At 46.6% G+C, this 9052-nt stretch overlaps 1 protein-coding gene across 5 annotated transcripts in view; it reads left to right on the top strand.

Moving 5' to 3' along the window:
• The window catches only part of LOC142472492 (uncharacterized), a 105231-nt gene that overhangs the window by 25832 nt on the left and 70347 nt on the right, over positions 1 to 9052 (top strand). The window contains exon 1 of one of the 5 annotated variants that reach the window (XM_075579549.1): positions 1670 to 1791. The exons of 2 other annotated variants lie outside the window; for them this stretch is intronic. The gene's annotated coding sequence lies outside the window, so the exon portion shown is untranslated. Of the gene's footprint in view, positions 1 to 1669; positions 1792 to 4408; positions 4499 to 5715; positions 6122 to 9052 lie in introns of those variants that run through there. 2 more of the 5 variants (XM_075579547.1, XM_075579550.1) reach the window with 2 other exon arrangements.

Raw genomic sequence — 9052 nt, 5'->3', positions numbered from 1 at the left:
GGATTTTGCCCATTACTGTACTGTAGGTGTTATGGGGGTGGATTGTTAGGGTGGGTTTTGGAATAAGTTGAAACACAAACAATGGAGTAATTATTCAGCGGACTGTAGGTATGTTATTTATAAATTACTAGCTGATATACCTGGCGTTGCCCGGGATTGCAGGGGCGGGGCGCGTGAAGGGCAGGGAGGGCGGGGCGCATGAAGGGCAGGGAGGGCGGGGCGCGTGAAGGGCAGGGAGGGCGGGGCGCGTGAAGGGCAGGGAGGGGGCGGCGAGTGAAGGAAAGAGGAAGGGTGGTGGGGGGGTGAAAGAGGAAGGGTGGGGGGTGAAAGAGGAAGGATGGGTGGGGGGTGAAAGAGGAAGGGTGGGTATTGAAATATAGTATAGGGTAACATTGGTTTAAATTGTCACATAGTGTTTATAAAGAGGTAATTTAAATAAAAAAATAATTTATTTTTTGTGTGAATAAAGTAGTACGGTGGCGGGACATGCACGTTGTGCATGAGGGTAAGGGGATGGAGAATGGTATTCGTCCGCGGAGTGCAGAAAGAGATGGCCGTGCGGAGCGCAGACGGAGATGGTGAGCTATGGTGATGGTAATGTATGTTGTTGATGCGTGAATGTAGAAATGTAATGTGTGTGTTGAATTTGGGTGAATGAAGGTATAAATGTGTAGTGTTTGTTATGAAATTGTGTGAACGTGAAGGGGTGAATGAATATTGTGTAGTGTGGGTGAATGTATAAATGTAAAGAGGATCGTGAATGTTGAAATGTAGGAAAAACATTTAATGAAATAATGTTATTAAGGGAGAAAATGTTTAATTGCCAATTAGGACATGTTGTGAAGGTGGGCATTTTATTATGTCAATGTAAGGTAGGCTGGGTGTCATTCGATAATGTTAATGACACGTCACATTTTTTCTTTCCTTCCCCTCCCCTCTTTCCACCTCCCCCCCCCCCCCCACTACTTCTATTTTCTCTATATTTCTAACCCCCCCCTCCCTTTTCCCACCTTTTCTTCCACCCCCCCTCACAGTCCAACCCCTCCTTATTTTCCTTTTCTTCCGCCCCCCCCCCCCCCACTTGTTCTTTAACCCCCTACACATTCTTTTAATCTTTTATTTTTTTTTTTGTTAATTATGGTATTAATTGTGGCTTAGTGATACTATTTATGTATGATTAAGCATGTATGCAACACCTACAGGGACAGCCTTTAGCAGTATGGGATTTAAACACTCCTCTCAATTGATCTTTATATGGGACCTTTGTGTTGTAGATATCTACAAACACTAGTAACTATTTCACCTCCTTAAGTAAACATACACCTTTAGCTTGGTAGATACTCAGAGCATATATATTATATCCCACGCTTACATTTAGTTATTTAAATAATTAATTGGGTAATTGGATTGGAGTGTCTGCATAAAAGGCCCCCCCATAGGTGTCCCTATACCGCCTGATGAAGCACTGAATAATGTGAAACGCGTTTCGGAGATTATACAGCACTTGTTGGTGTCCAGACGTGTGGTTGTACAAGTCCCAGCTTCTTACGAAGCTTTGAGCTGGTTTTACCGGCTCGAGTGAGATGTGAAGTAAACAGGCGATCGGAGGGCAGCTCCATACGGGTCCTGCGACAGCCGCAACCCGGAAGTAAGATCTGAGCCTTGCCGGGCAAGCCAGCCCTAGCGTGCGGGACTGAACTGCTAACATCAGGCAATACCTCCTGCGCTTACCCATCCTCCTGGCTCCACCATTCTTGTACTGGCCGCTACTGGACATTTTTAATATGATGTGTAAGTTTTTACATTTTATTATACCAATTGTCTAATACATTTCCTTAACCCTTGGTGCGCTTCTGTGTTTTTTCAATATTTAATGACACATGTTGTGAAGGCGGACATTTTCTAATGTGAATGCGGCCATAAGTGAAGGAGGCCATAAATTGCGTGCGCCCATGTGCAGAGTGAGTGTCGGCCGGCAGTTGCGGAGGTGAATTTTGTAAACATAAGGGATTTTGTAAACATAAGGGAGAATAATCCGTTGGGCGGCCGTGTGTGCGGTCCGCCTGGGCGGACTTGGATTGTTGTAAGTGGGCGGACTTGGATTTTGCTAATCTTAATGGAGAAGGCCGTTGTAACCATATGCGGCCATTTTATAAATTAAATTAAGACTGCGTAGGTGAAGGTACGGGCCATGTGCACAGGGAGTGTCGGGCGGCCGTTGCGGAAGTGAATTTTTTAAACATAAGGAATAAGGGAGAAGAATCCGTTGGGCGGCCGTTGGATTTTGGTTACCTTAATGGAGAAGGGCGTTGTAACCTTATGCGGCCATTTTATAAAAGTAAATTAAGAGTGCGTAGGTGAAGGTACGGGCGGCCAATTTGTAATCGCAATTAAGAGTGCGTAGGGCCGCACGCCATTTATTTTATGTTGATTTTGGTGAATGTGATTAGGGAGTGTGTGCCAGAGTGTGTGCAGGCTATGGCGGCGTGTTAATGAAGCATCCGCGGTGGCGGTTGAATGTGCGCAGCTACAGGTTATTTCTAAGGCAGCAAGTTAAGCTGAAGTTAAGGGACAGTGCAGGGCTACAGGGAGTGTTGGGTTGGTCGGGCGTGTGGCTACAGGGGAGTGTTGTCGTGTCTGTCGGCCGGCCGTGTGTGCGGTCCAGGCAGCCATAAGTTAAGGAGGCCATAAAGTGCGGGCGGCCATGTGCACAGGGAGCGTCGGGCGGCCGTTGCGGAGGTGCATTTTTGACCGTGTGTGCGGTCCGCCCGACCGGACTTGGATTTTTTTAACTGGGCGGACTTAGATTTTGGTAACCTTAAGGGAGAAGGCCGTTTTATTAAATGAAAATGTTTTTTATGAAATGAAGAAGCATGACTCTCAGGTGTGGGATGACAGTGAGTGTGTGTGTAGACAGGGGTGACAGTGTGAGTGTGTGTGTAGACAGGGGTGACAGTGTGAGTGTGTGTGTAGACAGGGGTGACAGTGTGAGTGTGTGTGTAGACAGGGGTGACAGTGACTGTGTGTGTAGACAGGGGTGATAGTGACTGTGTGTGTAGACAGGGGTGACTGTGTGTGTGTGTGTGTGTGTGTGTGTAGACAGGGGTGACTGTGTGTGTGTGTGTGTGTGTGTGTGTGTGTGTGTGTGTGTGTGTGTGTGTGTGTGTGTGTGTGTAGACAGGGGTGACAGTGTGAGATGGATGAAATTTACCAAGGACTCCGCAGGGGTTGCCTGGGGGTATGGTGTCAGTGCAAGTGTGTGACAGTGAAGTAGGTGTGTGTCAGTGATGTCACTGTACCTTTTGGCCAATGAGAGTCGTGTGGAAGGCTGACTATGGGCGGGCGGACACAGGGACCAATGTCTGTGTGTGTCTATGAGTGTGTCACAGTGGAGCATACCTCTTGGCCAATGAGAGTCGCGGGGGGGCGGGCAGACCAACGGACCAATCACATTCACCACATCTAGCACTAACCATTCGAATTTATATATTAAGATCTGACAGTTATGTCTTTTTTTTTACATTTCACTCAACGTGTGCACTAATTTGCACTATTTCATATTCTATTTCGTAAAAATGCTGGGGGGGCGCTCAATTCCCAAACCCCTCCCCAGACTTTGTTATGAAATAGAATATGAAATGTTGCAAATTGGTGCACATGGAGTGAAATTTAGAAAAAACTAGCTGATACACCCGGCGTTGCCCGGGATGTAATTCTCCCGCTCCCCCTCTTTCTCTCCACTCTCCCCATTCACCTCTCCCTCTCTCCCCTGTTCACAGCAATTTGCCCCCCCCCTGCACAAAAATGTGTCCCCGCCCCATCACAACTCTGCCCCCCCTCCCCCGTTCACAGCTCCATTCCCCCCGTTTACAGTTCTGTTCCCCCACTCTCTCTCACACACTCTCACACACACACACACACACGCACACGCACACGCACACGCACACGCAGCCTCTCCTCTCCCCCTGTGTGGGGAGCAGGGGGACTGTGGGGAGCAGGGGGGGGGTCTTTTTGTGGGGGCCTGTGTGGGGAGCTCAGGGGGGGACTGGGGGCCTCTTTGCGGGATCAGAGGGGGCTCTGTGTGTGGGTTAGGGATGTTTTATGTGTGGGGTGTTACTGTCTCAGCTGGAACTTGGAAAATAATTGAAATGATAAAATCAGGACAAGCTGCATTTTCAAGACAAAACCAGGTTACCTCCTTCTTATCAACATTGGCCAAAAGGGAGGAACTGAAGCAGCTTTACTGAAAATAAGAGGAGTATACACATCTTCATGCAGAAGTAACTATCTTTCCCTAGCACAATCTGTACTGGTCTATAAACACTACAACTCCCATGAGCCTCTTAGTGTGAGCATGCGCAGTATTAGGACATAGAGCAGTGACCCGGATGTAGTCAGTGTCTCTACTTCCTGGAAATCAGACCATTTCAAACATAGAAAGTGAACCAGAGGTCCGACTGCAGCACACAGACCATAGAGGCAGAAGCACCCAAGCAAGGTGCGTGTCACCCTGTTGAGAGCTCACATGCTGCTGCGGGCTGGGGATCAAGATAGGGACAATCACCCCACAATACCAACTGCCCCATGTGTGACTTCGGCCCTGCTCCTCCTACCCCCATGTGTTCCTTCTCTGGAGAGCTGCGTAACACGCTCTGCTTAGCTACGATCTGAAGCGCTGCGTAATAATGCGCTCTGCTTAGCTACGCTCTGGAACGCTGCATAATAAGGCTGCGGTCCCAGTCATAACTGAAACGCGCGCCCGTCGGGGTGGGGTGCGCGTGCACAGCGCTAACCGCGGTCTGAGGCCTCGTTCAGGGTGCCAGCTGCAGGGGAGGGCGGCAGTTTGCTGGGCGATTAGTGTTTATCCCCAGCAGACTGTTTCAGGAGTTGAGGAGGGGGCGGGGCTACTCACGGCAGCTTAGGGATCCAAGTGGCAGTCATGAAATCATTCTTAAGAATGATTTTCATTGGCTGCCGAGGTCCCAGTGACGCTGCTGCAGCTCAAAAAACGATTTTTCCTGGCTTCGGAGACAGGGCAGCTGCCACCCTGACAACCAGTATTCAAATTGAATACTTTGTGTCCCACGGCAGCACGCACGGCAGCACGCCCTCCCTCCGAAGCCTGCACCCTGAACGAGGCCTGAGGGGAGAAAGGGAGCTTGCGACGGGAGGGGGCGTGGCCATCCCGTTACGCGTCAGGTTCGCCCTCATTGGGTGAACCGCCGGTGGGGGCGTGGCCACGCCTCCGTCGCAAGTTTTAAACTCAATTTCATTGAGTTTAAAAAATCTTGCAGCACGGCGCGGCTGCACCTTAAGCGTGAAGGTGCGTACTGGGCCCTTCCCCATTGAGGGGCGGTGCTTACACGCACAGCACACGCTGTGGCAGTGACTGGGACCGCAGCCTAACGCGCTCCGCTTAGCTACGCTCTGGAGCGCTGCGCAAGGCGCTCCGCTTAGCTACGCTCTGGAGCGCTGCGCAAGGCGCTCCGCTTAGCTACGCTCTGGAGCGCTGCGCAAGGCGCTCCGCTTAGCTACGCTCTGGAGCGCTGCGCAAGGCGCTCCGCTTAGCTACGCTCTGGAGCGCTGCGCAAGGCGCTCCGCTTAGCTACGCTCTGGAGCGCTGCGCAAGGCGCTCCGCTTAGCTACGCTCTGGAGCGCTGCGCAAGGCGCTCCGCTTAGCTACGCTCTGGAGCGCTGCGCAACGGGTGACCTGGCCATTGAATGGTTCAGAGGTTGTCACGTGGCGACAGCCTCTGAAAAAATCAAATTTTATCGGCTTCAAGAATTCGCGTTGCTGCTGTCGCTCAGTCGCGTCGTGCTTACTTAAGCGAACGTGGCGACGGCAAGGCTTTTGTTTTTAGGCGAAGTCGCCGGCACTATAAGCGCAGCCTAACTTAACTTCGTGGTGAAACGACGGGCGGCTAGCTGTCCCCTGCGGCTGATAGCGGTGAGATGGTCGCACTAAAACATCCCATTCCCCATTCGTAGCGGGTGCCGGTATCTCTGCTGAGTTTATTGCCCACGATTATGCGGTGCAATTGGAAGCTGCACCGTATGACGTCCTTGTTTCCTATTGGTCCGCGGGACATTTAATGCCGCCATTAGATTAGACACTGTCACGGTAGGTTACAGGGTTATAATATACACCAAATAACTGGGTTGAATTGAATACGACTGTGATATAATAAAGAGATTTTATTCCTTAAAAGACAGGTGGACACAATGTTGGACAAATAACAAACGGAATATATACACTTACTTAGTAAGGGGACCATGAAATAACCAGGATTCAGGTTAGCAGTTCATCAGGCATCAGGTATAAGAATGAAGACACGAAAGACAATGGGCATAGAGCTTACAATCGTTTATATGTGGTTTGGGCTCTCTCCCTAACATTGGTACTCAGGCATTGGAGAACAATTACCTGGGTCCAATTACCTTTTGCCAACTCACGTGGGAAGCAAGATAGTACCTGCCCACAGGGGGTTGGCCTTCCTCTAGTCAGAGAACCATTTCCTTAGCCCCACTCTAACAATCTGGTGCCTCCAAGTCTGCCAGATGGGGATCTGGGAAGAAAACAGGTGCTCAAATCTCATCAGGACATGGAAAAAAGAAATGAAGACACCAAATAGTGCAATATTGTCAACTACAACAGATGTAATCAGTTTTGAAAGCTCTATAAAGTTTGCACTCACGTGTACAACGTGATAATAGGGCGTTGTGATAGAAGTTACCAACTTTAATTTCCAGATAGGTACTCCGGATCAACACCAGTAATGTTCCATAGGAAAGGAAGGGAAATCCACATACAAAGGAGAAAAAGCAAAATATTATAATATTGCTTTTAATATTAAAAACAGAAAATATTCCTCTTACATAAGTGTCTTTGTGGTGAGCATTCAGACCACCCTGGGTCATATGGACAGACAATTTTCTTCACAACAACAGCATCTGCTCCGCGGCCGTCACAGCATACACTGGGCCGATTAGTGTAGTCCACTCTGAATGTCACCAGCAAAGTGCCACTCTGTAGTCCACGACTCACACAACGTGCGTTTCTACTTAATAGTCTTCCTCAGGGGATAATCTAACATCCTGCACTGTTTCCCTTACTTAGATAACCCACCGCATTAAATTTTAAATTGCGGAGCGTCACGTGTGACGTCATCACGCATATTTGCATATTCTAGCGCTCAAAACTTTCAAAGTATTGGCAATCAAAACTGTTACACAGCTATCCAATGGGCATGTTACATCACACATGTACTTTGCACCACAGACCTTACAGCAGTAATCTCTTCAGCACTGTCAGTCCTGTCTCCTCACCAGCTTTCCTGCATGTGTGTACAGCCTGGGGTTTCAACACCTTGATTATGCAGCTGGGGTCAGACTAATTAAGCAACCCTTCTCAACTTAACCTCGTCACTGCTGCACTGCAAGCCTAAACATAGGTTTTCCAGGCATATGGCTGGTGACGTTCATTCACCCTGTCACACCTCCTCAAAGAAACAAATAAAGTTAGTTTGGCATGATCTCTCCTTCATAAATCCATGCTGACAATTACTAATAATTTTGTTTTCCATTAGGTATTCCTGAATATTATCCCGTATTAAACCTTCAAGTAGTTTCCCCACTATTCCCCACAGCAGTTGTTGGGCCCCCGGTTCTTCCCCGCAGGTGTCCCCCGTGAGTCCGCAGCCTTGTACCCGTGGGCCCTCAGGTGGTCTTCAGAGGTCCCGCAGACCTAAGGAACCAACCCTGTATGTAAAAATAAACCTGTCATATAAATTTAAATAAATACCCCCCCTCCCTCCCCAACACATACAGTAATGTGCAAAATTACTATTATCCAGATATGGATAATAGATTATTTGCCCATTATTAAACACATAAAACAGCATCAATAAAGTAAATAAATTGAGTTCTACTTACCCCCTGGCATTGTAATGGCGTCCGGTCATCAAACGGCTTCCGTTGGCAAAAAAATACATTGCAAATACTTTCAAATGCCAGTTAACCCCTTAATTACCTTAGCAGTTAATAACCACAAAAGTAATTAAGGGGTTAACCCACCCGGCACCCATTCATTTGTACAGTGGGTATAATATATATATAACCAATATACAAATTACCCAAATATGCAGAAATAAAAACATGAAATCTGAATCTCAAAAACAGCACATTGCATGTGAAAATTAAACCAGCTCATTGCATCTGAAAATAATATCAGGACATTGCAAAATAAATTATCTCATATCTTCCAACAAAACAGCACCTAGACAAATAAATATATACCAAATGGCATTCAAACAATTGCATTTTAATGAGCACATGATGCAATTAATCTGTGCATCATTTAACACTATGCCAAATCAAAGGTCAAAATTAAAATAAACAATTACCAACAATATACAATGCCACCCAAACAATCAAATAAAAAGTAAGCAAGTAAACATTAAAAAAAATTACCATCAAAAATCAATTACAATCAAATCAAAATCAATTACACAATTCCGTATTCAATTCCTAAAACCAAACCATTGTGAAAAAATGTAAACTTCAAACTAACCACCATCTTACAAAATCTAACTACCAAAAATAAGCCAATATTAAAAAGCAAGCCCCTGACATAAAAGATTGCAAAGACCCTGAAAAATTAAATGTAACTAAATAAAAATAACATTACACACAACAATTTCTAAATAAAGATGCAAAATACATTTTAAAAACATGAAAAGAACTTAGAGAAACATTTGCAAAACAATCATGTAGTATGCCTGTGTGTATGTATCTCCATAGGGATATACATAAATACAGGGGAATTAAATGGACATTAAAAAAAAAAAAACGCTTACTGCATGGAGCCCTAAGTCCCAGTCAACCTAAAGACTTTGTTTTCTGTTCTATTTCACCTAAGAAAGTCTAGTTTTCACCCCAGACCCCCAGTAAGTGTGTGTTCTCCTGTATTTTGTAATTCACTGTGTGTACGTCTGTTTCTATGGAATAAATGACTATTTGTTTTACTATTTTGTTTTGCTCAGTGAATGATCCC

The sequence above is a fragment of the Ascaphus truei genome, chromosome 22 (genome assembly GCF_040206685.1).
Source record: "Ascaphus truei isolate aAscTru1 chromosome 22, aAscTru1.hap1, whole genome shotgun sequence".
Classification (NCBI taxonomy): Eukaryota; Metazoa; Chordata; class Amphibia; order Anura; family Ascaphidae; genus Ascaphus; species Ascaphus truei.
Note: the sequence above shows the minus strand (reverse complement) of the source record. Positions and strands in the feature narration are given on the sequence as shown.